The sequence below is a fragment of the Henckelia pumila genome, chromosome 1, assembly GCF_033568475.1.
Source record: "Henckelia pumila isolate YLH828 chromosome 1, ASM3356847v2, whole genome shotgun sequence".
Taxonomy (NCBI): Eukaryota; Viridiplantae; Streptophyta; class Magnoliopsida; order Lamiales; family Gesneriaceae; genus Henckelia; species Henckelia pumila.
In genome coordinates, this window is record NC_133120.1 from 63,807,639 (window position 1) to 63,821,927 (window position 14,289).

The 14,289-nt window shown below is 31.1% G+C and overlaps 1 long non-coding RNA gene across 4 annotated transcripts; it reads left to right on the forward strand.

Annotated features, from left to right (window-relative positions):
* The first annotated feature begins 2,387 nt into the window (after positions 1 to 2,387).
* On the forward strand, positions 2,388 to 4,529 carry LOC140876085 (uncharacterized). Of its 4 annotated transcripts, none has more exons than XR_012148663.1 (5): positions 2,388 to 2,680; positions 2,773 to 2,914; positions 3,271 to 3,842; positions 4,008 to 4,113; positions 4,274 to 4,529. It is a non-coding gene; the product is annotated as an uncharacterized lncRNA (long non-coding RNA). The 4 variants fall into 4 exon arrangements; XR_012148662.1 differs by having other exon boundaries at positions 4,014 to 4,113; XR_012148664.1 differs by having other exon boundaries at positions 3,271 to 3,379; positions 4,014 to 4,113.
* The last annotated feature ends 9,760 nt before the right edge of the window (positions 4,530 to 14,289 follow it).

Sequence of the window (14,289 nt, forward strand, 5' to 3'; positions counted from 1 at the left end):
AAAAATCTTGTTTTAAATTGGGAAAAATGTCACTACATGGTTAAATCCGGAATTGTGTTAGGGCATGTCATATCTGAAAAAGGAATTGAAGTTGATAAAGCTAATGTTGATGTTATTGCTAATTTACCATCACCAAACACGATCAAAGAAATTCGATCATTTTTGGGTCATGCGGGATTTTATAGAAGATTTATAAAAAATTTTAGCATAATATCGAAACCAATTTCAAATCTTTTAACAAAAGATGCACAATTTGAATGGACTCAAGAATGTGAAACTGCTTTTAAAAAGATAATTAATCTTTTAACTACATCACCTATTTTACAACCTCCTGATTGGTCTTTACCATTTGAATTAATTTGTGATGCAAGTGATTATGCTGTAGGAGCCGTGTTAGGACAAAGAAAAGAAGGTAAACCTTATGTGTGATCTATTATGCAAGTAGAACCTTAAATAGTGCTCAAATAAATTATTCAACAACTGAAAAAGAATTACTTTCAGTAGTGTTTGCATTAGATAAATTTCGATCCTATTTAATTGGTTCTACTACTATTGTTTATACTGATCATTCTGTCATAAAATATTTATCAAATAAACAAGATGCTAAGCCGAGATTAATAAGATGGATTTTGTTGTTACAAGAATTTGATCTTGTAATAAAAGATAAAAAAGGAAAAGAAAATGTAGTAGCCGATCATTTATCAAGAATAATTTCTGAATAATCTCAAAATGAAATACCAATAAATAAAAATTTTCCGGATGATCAACTATTTTATGCTACTACTATGTCTTGGTTTGCTAATATTGTAAATTTTCTTGTGACAAATAAAATGCCTTCTCATTGGAGTTCACAAGATAAAAATAAATTCTTGAAAGAGGTCAAAAAATTTTATTGGGATGATCCTTATTTGTTTAAGTATTGTCCTGATCAAATTTTTCGATGATGCATACCCGACAATGAGGTAAGTAGTGTCATTAAATTTTGTCATTCTGAGGCATGTGGAGGTCATTTTTCGTCAAAGAAAACAGCTGCAAAAATCTTTCAATGTGGATTTTATTGGCCTTCTTTATTCAAAGATACACATTCATTTTGCAAATCTTGTGAAAATTGTCAGAAAATGGGTTCAATTTCAAAAAGAAACATGATGCCTTTAAATCCAATCATGATTATTGAAATATTTGACAGTTGGGGAATAAATTTTATGGGTCTATTTTCATTATCTTTTGGATTAACTTATATTTTAGTGGCTGTCGATTATGTTTCAAAATAGATTGAAGAAATTGCATGTAGAACTAATGATCATAAAGTTGTGATAAAATTTTTGAAAGAAAATATTTTTAGTCAATTTGGAATACCTAGAGCTATAATCAGTGATGGGGGAAGTCATTTTATAAATAAATCATTTTCTTCGTTGTTAAGAAAATATGGTATTAAATATAAAGTTTCTACTCCATATCACCCTCAAACGAATGGTCAGGTTGAACTTGCAAATAAAGAAATAAAACAAATTTTGGAAAAAACAGTCAATCCAAATCGAAAAGATTGGCCTTTAAGATTAAGTGATGCATTATGGGCATATAGAACTGCATTTAAAACATCATTGGGGATGTCACCATATAGATTAGTTTTTGGAAAGCATTGTCATCTACCTCTTGAAATTGAACATAAATTTTATTGGGAAATTAAAGAGTTTAATACTAATTTAGATGATGCATCTAAATTAAGAAAATTGCAATTAAATGAACTAGAAGAAATAAAAAATGATGCATATGAAAATGCAAAGATTTATAAAGATAAAACAAAAGCATTTCATGATAAAAATATTATGAGGAAATCTTTTGAAATCGGACAAAAAGTTTTACTTTATAATTCTCGCTTGCATTTGTTTCCAGGAAAACTTAGATCGCGATGGTCTGGACCATTTATTGTTAAATTTGTCTATCCTCATGGTGCTGTTGATGTTGAAAATCCTAAAAATAATAATGTATTTAAAGTTAATGGGCAAAGATTTAAACCGTTTATATAAAATGAAGTTCTTAATGAAGAGTTTATGCCTTTATATGATCCAACTTAATTGTTACTTATATTTTTATTTTATTTTTGCAAAATTGAGTTCACTTCCCGGTTAAGTGGCGGATAACGGTACTCCGTGACTACTTTCAGTCGGTTTTATTTCAATTTCTTAAAATAATTGAATATATATATATATATCTTTTACTATTTATTAAGTCTACACACCTTTTAAAAACTGTAGTGTCTTGGTCTGATTTTTGATATCCCATAATTGCCCCTGATACCATTCACGTTTTTCCTTTCTCAGATTATTTTTCAAATTCCAATTTCAGATCGTGTATAAGAAGTTTTATTTTATTTGGGATAAGTCGGTTTATTCTCTCCTCTCTTCAATTCACATTCAAACCTTAGGTCAAATTCATCCCTCTCTCTCAAACAGAAAAATCGCAACAGGCAGATTTTGTGCAACAGTACAATCGAAACTCCTAGATGGTGGTTGCTTCTTCTTCGGCTTTCACAGATTATCAACTCCACCGTCTGTTTTTTCCACTTCCAATACTTATAATAAACACCCCACGTCACTATTCCTTATCAAAATCTTCGGCTGTATTCTCTGCACGAAATCCATTTCCGAATACGCTGCGTCTCATGATAGCCGATTTGAATGTGATTTTCTACTTGGGTTCTTGCAAGATTGTTTTAATTTTGCTTTTGTTATCTTTGCGTCTTTAATCATAATTTTTTTTGGTTACTTGCAGGATTCTTTTAATTTCCCTTTTGTTCCCTTTGATTTCCTTTCACATACCATAACAATTGATTTTAGGCTCACAGAGCATTTTATTAAGGATTTTCAATGTGTTTCTGAGTTTATTCAGACAAGCAACCCCACTACGATTTAAGGTAATTTGCTTCGATTTGGTCTTTCTTTGCTTCTTCTTCTACATGGGATTGTATCGACACGTCGTTGTTGTTTACTTAATTTTTCTGAAAATTTTTGATGCTTCGTAATATTACACATCTCGGTTGCTGTTGTTGGATTAAACTACATGATACATAAAGCTTTGACATTTATATAGAAAATATAATTTTTTAATGCTGATGATTATACTTGAATGAAATGTAAACAGAATATTGAATTTTGCCTACCTTTAGTAAAAGATATGGCTCAATCTCTTTCATTTTAATAATGCTACACAATAGTGCATATGAAGTGTTTCCAATGGAACATTTGTGTATTGATATGTGATTGCTCTCAGGAAAAGTTTAGAAGCATCTCAGGCATCCTCAAGACCTTCTGCTGCTGCCAATCCTCCTGTACATAAGCCCGTTTCAGATCGCTCTGTTGACGTGACCTAACTTGCTCAGGTATCAATTGTTAATCCGATGTTACTACTTCTCACATTTTTAAGTAATCAATCTGTGTCAATTTTTTTTGTTTTTCTACCTTTGGGAGCTTATTTAATGTTGTGTATGAATGATTCCACACAAAATATTCTATTACTTTCAACTGCCTTCTTTCGAATGTTTGATCATAGCATGAACATCTCTTACTATTTATTAAAGCTACGCACCATATAAAAACTGATGTAGTGTCTTGGTCTGTTTTTCAATTATCCCAAAATACCCCAATGCCCACGATCCCTTCCACTTCTCCAATTATCCTTCACTCCTTGCTCACTTTTTGCTCGGCCTAAATACACGCACATGTTCTGTAATTAAAATTTTTTTCTTATTTTCTTCTTGCACTTCCCCAGTTTCCACGTTCTCGACTTTCCAAAGCCTTTATGCAAGCAAATGAAGTAAACACACGTAAAATTCAATTTTAGAGGTTTGTAAATTTTTAATGTTCTTAATTATAGTCTCTGCTTAGTCTTATCGTTTGAATTTGCTATCCAGTTCGTGAAAAATCTTTGCATTTGAGTTCTTCCCTGATGTTTGATGTCAAGGTTTGGATATTTAACAATTTGCACGCCAACTGTTTGTATAATTTGAGAAATAGGATGCTATAATGTTGCAACTCAACGTTGGATACTTCGATGACCAACATGGAAACAAGTTATAAAGTGAAGAGATGCAAGGTTGAGAATTGAAAAATACAGGTAAAATTCTCTCGGTCTTGGCTATATTTCTTCCCCTGTTTTGGGTATATTTATATTATTTTGACTTTTTCATTAACCGAAATCGTTCCCTGATGTTTGATGTCAAGGTTTGGATATTTAACATTTTGCACGCCAACTGTTTGAATAATTTGTCAAATAGGGATGCTATAATATTTCAACTCAACGTTGGATACTTCGATGACCAAAATGGAAATAAGTGATAAAGTGAAGAGATGCAAGGTTGAGAAATGAGAAGTGAGACACATCTCTTACTATTTATTTTATTTCTCATTAGATATATAGAGTATAAAAGTTAATTTTTACAATGTGCTTAGTAAACCATTAGACGATTAGGAAACATATTTTCCTGTTATTAATTGTTTGATAAAGTATGCATATATTTTTAATCTCTATGATGATCCTCTTTTGCTCAATATTTTATTGTTAATAGAATTTAAAATGCTATTCATTTTATCTTATTTATTGAGACATTTGTATTGAAATTCATACGTAACGAATCTCCATTGGATTTTTTTCAATGTTGTTGGTTCAACTTATTTGGAGTTTCAAAAGGATTTCTAACTTATTTTCCCCCTGTTGGGTTTTATTGATGTGTTGAGCTCTATAAGAGGTTAGATGTGTTGCCTTTTTATGAGGATTAACAAATGTTATCAAGATATATGTTATTTAAGAGCATACAATTTAAAAACACCATAATTTAGATTTTAGTGTCAAATGAAACAATCAACAGAAATACTGTTGAATACCATGTTGGAGTTGATACTTTTTTTACGATCAATTTTATCTTATTGATTATGTTGAATACCAAATCTACACTAAGTAATTTTAAAATAAATATTATTTTAAAAAAATTTCACAATATTTATTATTATGTTGTGCACATGCAACGCATGTGCCCAGTCGCTAGTATATATTATGGATGAAGCTATCAAAAAACTTGGTAAATATTTTTCATCTGTTTCTAAAAAAGTTCTAAGAATGATTTATGAAGGCAGATGTGAAAGATTGAGAATGCTTATGCAAAAAGGAATCCCGGAGGATATTCGTCTTATAATTGAAGCCAAGGTTCGATTAGGTGGTGAAGTTCCAAAATTCTTACTTGTTCGAAATATGTCTGGACTAGGAAAAAGTACCTATGCGAAGAAAATAAGGGCTAAAAGGTTAGATGTTTGTCATAATTGTGCCAGATGGACTTGTAATAGACAATGCAGATCTTTGGGATATGTTTCCACAAATAGAGAAGATAAAATTGATTTCATTAAGAATGGGCTGAGTAAAGAGTCATTAGATGATATCTCATTGACTCTTGAGACGCATTCTAGTGAAGATGTTCAAGGTCAACTTCTCCATTTATGGAAACTATTCCAAGCGCAGCGTCATGGTAATGGTCTTGGGAATCTGACTAAAAAAGACCCTATTTGCCAATTTATAAGAAAATTGGATGGTAAGCCAACTCTCGACTCATAAATATTGAAGGAACACTGTGAGCCACAATCACATCACTGTTTATGCGCATGCATGTTATTATTATATATTATTGTTTTTTACTATTTTCATCATTTTGTTCACATCTGTATTCATATTTCTGTCTTATTCCTTGTTTTCCTTATAAAATCACTCAACTCTCTCTATATTTTTGAAAATAAAAAAAAACATGACAGGATCTTCTTCACAAAAATTGAAAAATATTTGTGTCTTTTGTGGTTCTAATACTGGAAAGAATGAAGTATTTGTTGATGCAGCAATTAATCTTGAAAAAACGTTAGCAGAGAGAAAAATTCACTTGGTTTACGGAGGAGGCAATATTGGGTTAATGGGATCTATTTCAACAGCAGCTCATCTTGGAGGTAGTCAGGTTTTGGGTATTATTCCTATAGCTTTAGCTGAAGGAAATATTACAGGTGTTACGGTTGGGGAAGATTTGAAAGTTTCATCAATGTACGAGAGAATAACTGAAATGATAGAAAATTCTGATGCTTTTATTGCCTTACCTAGTGGTTTTGGTACTTTAGAAGAAATTTTTCATGTTGTTTCATGGGCACAACTTAATATCCATAATAAACCTGTTGGCTTGTTAAATATCAATAACTATTATGATGGTTTGTTGACTTTTCTTGATGTAGCCATGGAACAAAATTTTATTTCAGAAAATTCACGAAGGATACTCATCTCTGCTTTGAATGAAGACCAATTAATTGATGATCTCCAAGATTTTGTTCATCAACCTGATTCGGCTATAACAAAGATCAATTGGTCTCAACCAACCAGCAAGAAAAGAAAACTGGATCATTGATTCAACATGTCACGAAATGGTTTGTGTAATATCCAGAAAATTCATAAATCTATTCATGATTTATTAAAAGAATTTTAAATGAATTTTAAGTTATTGTATTTTATTATTCATGATTTAAAATTTATTATCAATTAAATATATTTTATGTGTTGTGTAAATAATTTTAAAGTTGATATTTTATGTGTTTAAATATATGTTTATTTATTATGTTAAATGATTTTAATTGTTTTATGCACTTTAATTATGAAGTGTAGAGTTATGATTTAAATTATTTGATGTTAGGTATATATCTAATACATATTTATGCCTTACAAGATATTTAAATGTTTTCACGTTTGAATTAATTTTGGACAAAAGGAACGAGACTAACCTATGCACGAGATCATAAGAAATATTCTTACGAGTATTTTGAGTATAATATTGCCATAATTTTATTTTTAACCTAGAGTAGAGAATATCTCAATAATCCGATTTTAGGCGTGTTGAACTGACTACGTTTTATGTATCCAACACCACACATGTCGTATTAATTCCTATCATTTCCATCTATCTACCCTCTACCCCACCCCATTACTCTCTTGTCTCACACACACTCTCCACCTCACGTAATTCCCCCCTTCCTCTATCATTTTCCTCATCTTCTTCTTTGGAGTCTTTTTCTCCTGCGGTTCTTCATCTTCCAAGGTAATCCAAGCTTCCAAGTCCACCGTGCCAAGGCTATCTCGTTGCCAAGAATCCGAATAAACTCCATATACGGTTAAGGCATGTTTTTCAACAAGTATTTTAAGATTTTGAAACACATTCAAGATTATAATTATTTTAATATGAAAATGTATGTTTATGTGCATGTTTTAATGGTTTATGATTTTGAAGAAGCATGAAATTACGAGTGTCAAGTTATGAATTGTTGAAATTGTGAAACGTGGTCGTTCTTGACAAGTTTTTGATAGATGTGTAGAAAATAATGATTCTTTTGAAGATTATGATGTTATTGAAAGTTTTAAAGGTGAGAAAATGATGTTTAATTGAAAGAAAATGAATTTTTGAGATTTTGAAGAAGTTGAGAAATTTTGATAGTATTTACGGTTTAAAAATTTTGAAGCAAAATCATTTAATATTTTAGTGTTTTGAAGTTAGTTAATTCATTTTCAATTACAAGAAAATGAGTTTTGATGATTTATGAAGTTAGGATTTTGGGTAAAAGAAGTATATGTTTGAAGTTAAAGTGTTGAAGTTGTGTCCGGTGACACAGGAATACTGAAACTTGTTATGATTTTGAGGATAAAAATTAGTGTAGTGATCCAAATGATATGAGGCCAATTCTATTTGGAAAATAACTTATTTATCTACAACTTTTGTGTTTCGAGTTTTATCAAAATCAGTTTGGAAGATTGGCCAAAATCTCTCCGAAGTGTGTCAAATGTTTTGAATTTCTGGCAGTGACACATCTCGGGTGAATCCGCATACATTTTTACTGCAAAATCTATTTTAGGTGAGGTTTTCAGCATTCGAAAGCCAAGATCAAGATCTACAACTTTTATGTTTACCACCTTTTCAGATTCTGAATTAAGAATAGAGTTTTGGAGTGAGCAAGATGAACCAGTTGCGCAGGTCAGGCGCGCCCGCGCCTAGAAGTTGAGCGGGCGCCCCTTTCATTCAAAATTTATGATTTTTATATTTTATTTTAGGGTCCTAAATTCATGGTTATGATCTTTTAAGGCTTCTAAAATATATTTAAGAGTTTTTATGTAAAAAGTTTTAAGTTTTAAGTCAAGAACGACAAGAACGACTTACGTGGACCGATTACGTTATGTGATGCATGTACATGTCTAAGTTCCTTTCATGAAACCTATGTTCAATATGAAAGTATGATTTTTATCATTTATTACATGCACGAAGTTATCGAGTAAAGTTTTATGTTCATGAAACAAAAGTTAAGATGGAAATTATGATGTTTCAATGATGCTTCAGGATGGATGAAATGATATGTTGATGAAATGAAAATGATGAAGCATGAATGAATAATGCTATGTTGAATTATGAAGATATAATATGTTGATGCATGAAAATATTTTGATGTCTTATGTGTCTTTGTGGTGGCAATACGGGAACGGTGCTCCGGTTTGGGCTCCGGAGTAGCCCTCCCAAATACGGCTCAATGTACGGGTTAGGTCCTTCGGGATGAGCTCCGGAGAAGCCTCCGAAAAGGAATGAACGAACGTTATGAGGCTTAGTGCCATATGTTTGTTGATCAACAGGAAAGAAAGATGAATGTGCCCATTATGATGGTTGCCACAATTTCACATAATTCATCACCCCAAAATGATAAGTTTTTATGTTATGTTCATGGTTAATGTTCACGGTTTGATATTGTCCAAGTTGCATGATTTTATTTATTAGATGTTAAGTGCAAATGTTTATTTAAGAAGGAAATGGTAAAGTTTTGAGAATATGCATGAAGCCTATTTTCAAGATTTAAAGTTAAGTATGTTAATGTATATGTTCAAGTTCCTTGGATCTTTTAAGAGTTTTGAAGTTCATGTTCAAGATTTTAAGTTTAAAGTTCTATGATGTTTACATTAAAATTCTTCAAGTTCAAGGTATCATGTTATGTATGCTCAAGTCATTTTAAGTTTAAATTATTTTGAAGCTATAATGAAATCGATATGTATATTTTAATCTTGCTGAGTCCTTTAGACTCACTATACTTGAATGGTGCAGATGGTTTAGCAGTTTTGATTTAAAAAGCTTTGGAAGCATGGCTGAAGAGTCCAAGAGGCGAAGACATTGCATGGCACAATAGTTCAAAAGCTCTGATGTATTTAAAAAGAAAATATTTACCTATGTTTATTTATGTTATGTTGTTACAATATTTTATTTACGATGTTCAAAAGTAATGGTTTAATTATTTTCATGGTCAGTCTTCTAAAGATGAGTTTTGAGGATCTCAAATGTTTCGTCTTTCAAATGTATTTTATATACATAGTTAATTAATTGAACTCACTTTCCCCTATCCTCTTAAAATGTTAGTAGCAGGTTTTGACGTGCCGTAATTTAGATGGACTTAAGTGTAGGATTGCATCCGTGTTTCATATAATGAATTTGTTGATTTACTAGAGCGATGCACTCCCATCATAGTTTAAAAAGTTTTGAAAAATTTCTTCACTCTTTTTCCGCAACTCTTTTAAATAAATGTTTTAAAATACGGGACGTCACAGTTGGTATCAGAGCAACTGGCTCTGGAAGATAGTTCGTGCATGCAATCTCGTCAAGGACTCGAATGCTCCTGCCTCCATGACTGTAAGTTATATGTTTAATAATTTCAATTGTGTTTTCTCTTACAGTTATGATCACCTGTGATTTTCAACAGAAAATTTTCCTATGTTGGATGGATTTTTGGATTTGAGTTGTGATGAATCTGACTTGATTAAGAGTATCTTAGGAAAATAATGATTTGTTGTTCCAAAATATCAATTGAGATTTGTATTACTTTTTCATTTGGGTTAATAGGAAGATTTTATTATACTAAACTAAGTGATCATTTTTAGATTTAAGTCGGTATAATTGGGATACTATTGTTTGGATTAAAAGATTTTGTAAGGGCACATGATTTGTTGATGAAAATTTCTTCTTTGGACATTAAAGTTAAGATTATTTTCTGTTGGATATTATACTTTTACTATGAGGAATGTAAGATGATAATTGATTTTTGTTGGTATATTCTTGTTGTATGGAATAGGTTCGTTGACAAATAATGTTCTCGGTGATTGTTTCTTTGGACTATAAGAAGAATAATTTAGGATTAAGCTGTGACACGAAAATTTGCCAACATGTGAAATTACTTTTGGATTTCGCAAGGTTAAGTTTGTTGGACAAGCTTATTTTCAAAATCAATATTTTGAATGCTAAGCTTTAATGGAAGAATTTTAGAAATTGATTGAGTTTAAGAAAGCTTTATCATTATGACCAAACAATATAAGGGAAGAACAACGAGTACAAGCAAATTCAAGAATAGAGAGAAAACATGGGGTGGATATTCATCGGTAAATACAAGGTACATGAGAAGGATAATCATAATAGTTACAAAGAGTAATATTGCAAATCTCATCTTGTTCTTCGAGATCTTGAGGAAATAACTTGTGATAGGGAGAATAAGTTGAGTGTGATTAAAAATAAGTTTGAGTGATCGTATTTATACGGTGAAAGAGAAGAAAACAAGCCATTTTGTTACCGTTTTCTTTGACCTTTAGTTAGCGTTGGGAGTAGGAATCACGTGTCTGAAGATTTTGAGGATTTTGGTGATCTGAATTAAGTCTTAAAGCAGATTCATGGCTGACATAAAAATATATGTTTCGATCTGAATTAAATCTTCAAGCGGATTCGTGGCAGATTCGAACCGATATGTTTTGATTTGATAAGATTAGAATTGTAAATAAGAACGATAAATTTTTATCAGAGTGTGCAGCAGATTGTTGATTTATAAGACAATAATATTCGAAACTAGACATGTAAGTGTGGGATTGTATGGATTAGTTGAGGAAAATTTTATAATTTTGGAGATTGATCAGTCAAATTTCGAGGACGAAATTACTTTAAGGAGGATAGATTGTAATATCCAGAAAATTCATAAATCTATTCATGATTTATTAAAAGAATTTTAAATGAATTTTAAGTTATTGTATTTTATTATTCATGATTTAAAATTTATTATCAATTAAATATATTTTATGTGTTGTGTAAATAATTTTAAAGTTGATATTTTATGAGTTTAAATATATGTTTATTTATTATGTTAAATGATTTTAATTATTTTATGCACTTTAATTATGAAGTGTAGAGTTATGATTTAAATTATTTGATGTTAGGTATATATCTAATACATATTTATGCCTTACAAGATATTTAAATGTTTTCACGTTTGAATTAATTTTGGACAGAAGGAACGAGACTAACCTATGCACGAGATCATAAGAAATATTCTTACGAGTATTTTGAGTATAATATTGCCATAATTTTATTTTTAACCTCGAGTAGATAATATCTCAATAATTCGATTTTAGGCGTGTTGAACTGACTACATTTTATGTATCCAACACATCACATGTCGTATTAATTCCTATCATTTCTATCTATCTACCCTCTACCCCCACCCCATTACTCTCTTGTCTCACACACACTCTCTACCTCATGTAATTCCCCCCTTCCTCTATCATTTTCCTCATCTTCTTCTTTGGAGTCTTTTTCTCCTGCGGTTCTTCATCTTCCAAGGTAATCCAAGCTTCCAAGTCCACTCGTGCCAAGGCTATCTCGTTGCCAAGAATCCGGATAAACTCCATATACGGTTAAGGAAAGTTTTTCAACAAGTATTTTAAGATTTTGAAACCCATTCAAGATTATAATTATTTTAATATGAAAATGTATGTTTATGTGCATGTTTTAATGGTTTATGATTTTGAAGAAGCATGAAATTACGAGTGTCAAGTTATGAATTGTTGAAATTGTGAAACGTGGTCGTTCTTGACAAGTTTTTGATAGATGTGTAGAAAATAATGATTCTTTTGAAGATTATGATGTTATTGAAAGTTTTAAAGGTGATAAAATGATGTTTAATTGAAAGAAAATGAATTTTTGAGATTTTGAAGAAGTTGAGAAATTTTGATAGTATTTACGGTTTAAAAATTTTGAAGCAAAATCATTTAATATTTTAGTGTTTTGAAGTTAGTTAATCCATTTTCAATTACAAGAAAATGAGTTTTGATGATTTATGAAGTTAGGATTTTGTGTAAAAGAAGTATATGTTTGAAGTTAAAGTGTTGAAGTTGTGTCCGGTGACACTGGAATACCGATACTTGTTATGATTTTGAGGATAAAAATTAGTGTAGTGATCCAAATGATATGAGGCCAATTCTATTTGGAAAATAACTTATTTATCTACAACTTTTGTGTTTTGAGTTTTATCAAAATCAGTTTGGAAGATTGGCCAAAATCGCTCTGAAGTGTGTCAAATGTTTTGAATTTCCGGCAGTGACACATCTCGGGAGAATCAGCATAAAGTTTTACTGAAAAATCTATTTTAGGTGCGGTTTTCGGAATTAAAAAGCCAAGATCATGATCTACAACTTTTATGTTTACCACTGTTTCAGATTCTGAATTAAGAATAGAGTTTTGGAGCGAGCAAGATGAACCAGTTGCGCAGGTCAGGCGCGCCCGCGCCTAGAAGTTGAGCGGGCGCCCCTTTCATTCGAAATTTATGATTTTTATATTTTATTTTAGGGTCCTAAATTCATGGTTATGATCTTTTAAGCTTCTAAAATATATTTAAGAGTTTCTATGTAAAAAGTTTCAAGTTTTAAGTCAAGAACGACAAGAACGACTTACGTGGACCTATTATGTTATGTGATGCATGTACATGTCTAAGTTTCTTTCATGAAACCTATGTTCAATATGAAAGTATGATTTTTATCATTTATTACATGCACGAAGTTATCGAGTAAAATTTTATGTTCATGAAACAAAAGTTAAGATGGAAATTATGATGTTTCAATGATGCTTCAGGATGGATGAAATGATATGTTGATGAAATGAAAATGATGAAGCATGAATGAATAATGCTATGTTGAATTATGAAGATATAATATGTTGATGCATGAAAATATTTTGATGTCTTATGTGTCTTTTTGGTGGCAATACGGGAACGGTGCTCCGGTTTGGGCTCCGGAGTAGCCCTCCCAAATATGGCTCAATGTACGGGTTAGGTCCTCCAGGATGAGCTCCGGAGGAGCCTCCGAAAAGGAATGAACGAATGTTATGAGGCTTAGTGCCATATGTTTGTTGATCAACAGGAAAGAAAGATGAATGTGCCCATTATGACGGTTGCCACAATTTCACATAATTCATCACCCCAAAATGATAAGTTTTTATGTTTTGTTCATGGTTAATGTTCACGGTTTGATGTTGTCCAAGTTGCATGATTTTATTTATTAGATGTTAAGTGCAAATGTTTATTTAAGAAGGAAATGGTAAAGTTTTGAGAATATGCATGAAGCCTATTTTCAAGATTTAAAGTTAAGTATGTTAATGTATATGTTCAAGTTCCTTGGATCTTTTAAGAGTTTTGAAGTTCATGTTCAAGATTTTAAGTTTAAAGTTCTATGATGTTTACGTTAAAATTCTTCAAGTTCAAGGTATCATGTTATGTATGCTCAAGTCATTTTAAGTTTAAATTATTTTGAAGCTATAATGAAATCGATATGTATATTTTAATCTTGCTGAGTCCTTTAGACTCACTATATTTGAATGGTGCAGATGGTTTAGCAGTTTTGATTTAAAAAGCTTTGGCAGCATGGCTGAAGAGTCCAAGAGGCGAAGACATTGCATGGCACAATAGTTCAAAAGCTCTGATGTATTTAAAAAGAAAATATTTACCTATGTTTATTTATGTTATGTTGTTACAATATTTTATTTACGATGTTCAAAAGTAATGGTTTAATTATTTTCATGGTCAGTCTTCTAAAGATGAGTTTTGAGGATCTCAAATGTTTCGTCTTTCAAATGTATTTTATATACATAGTTAATTAATTGAACTCACTTTCCCCTATCCTCTTAAAATGTTAGTAGCAGGTTTTGACGTGCCGTAATTTGGATGGACTTTAGTGTAGGATTGCATCCGTGTTTCATATAATGAATTTGTTGATTTACTAGAGCGATGCACTCCCATCATAGTTTAAAAATTTTTGAAATATTTCCTCACTCTTTTTTCGCAACTCTTTTAAATAAATGTTTTAAAATACGGGACGTCACAGTTTGTGTTTGTTCCTCATCTTCAATAAATTTCAGGTGATATCTCTTTCATCGTGTACTCT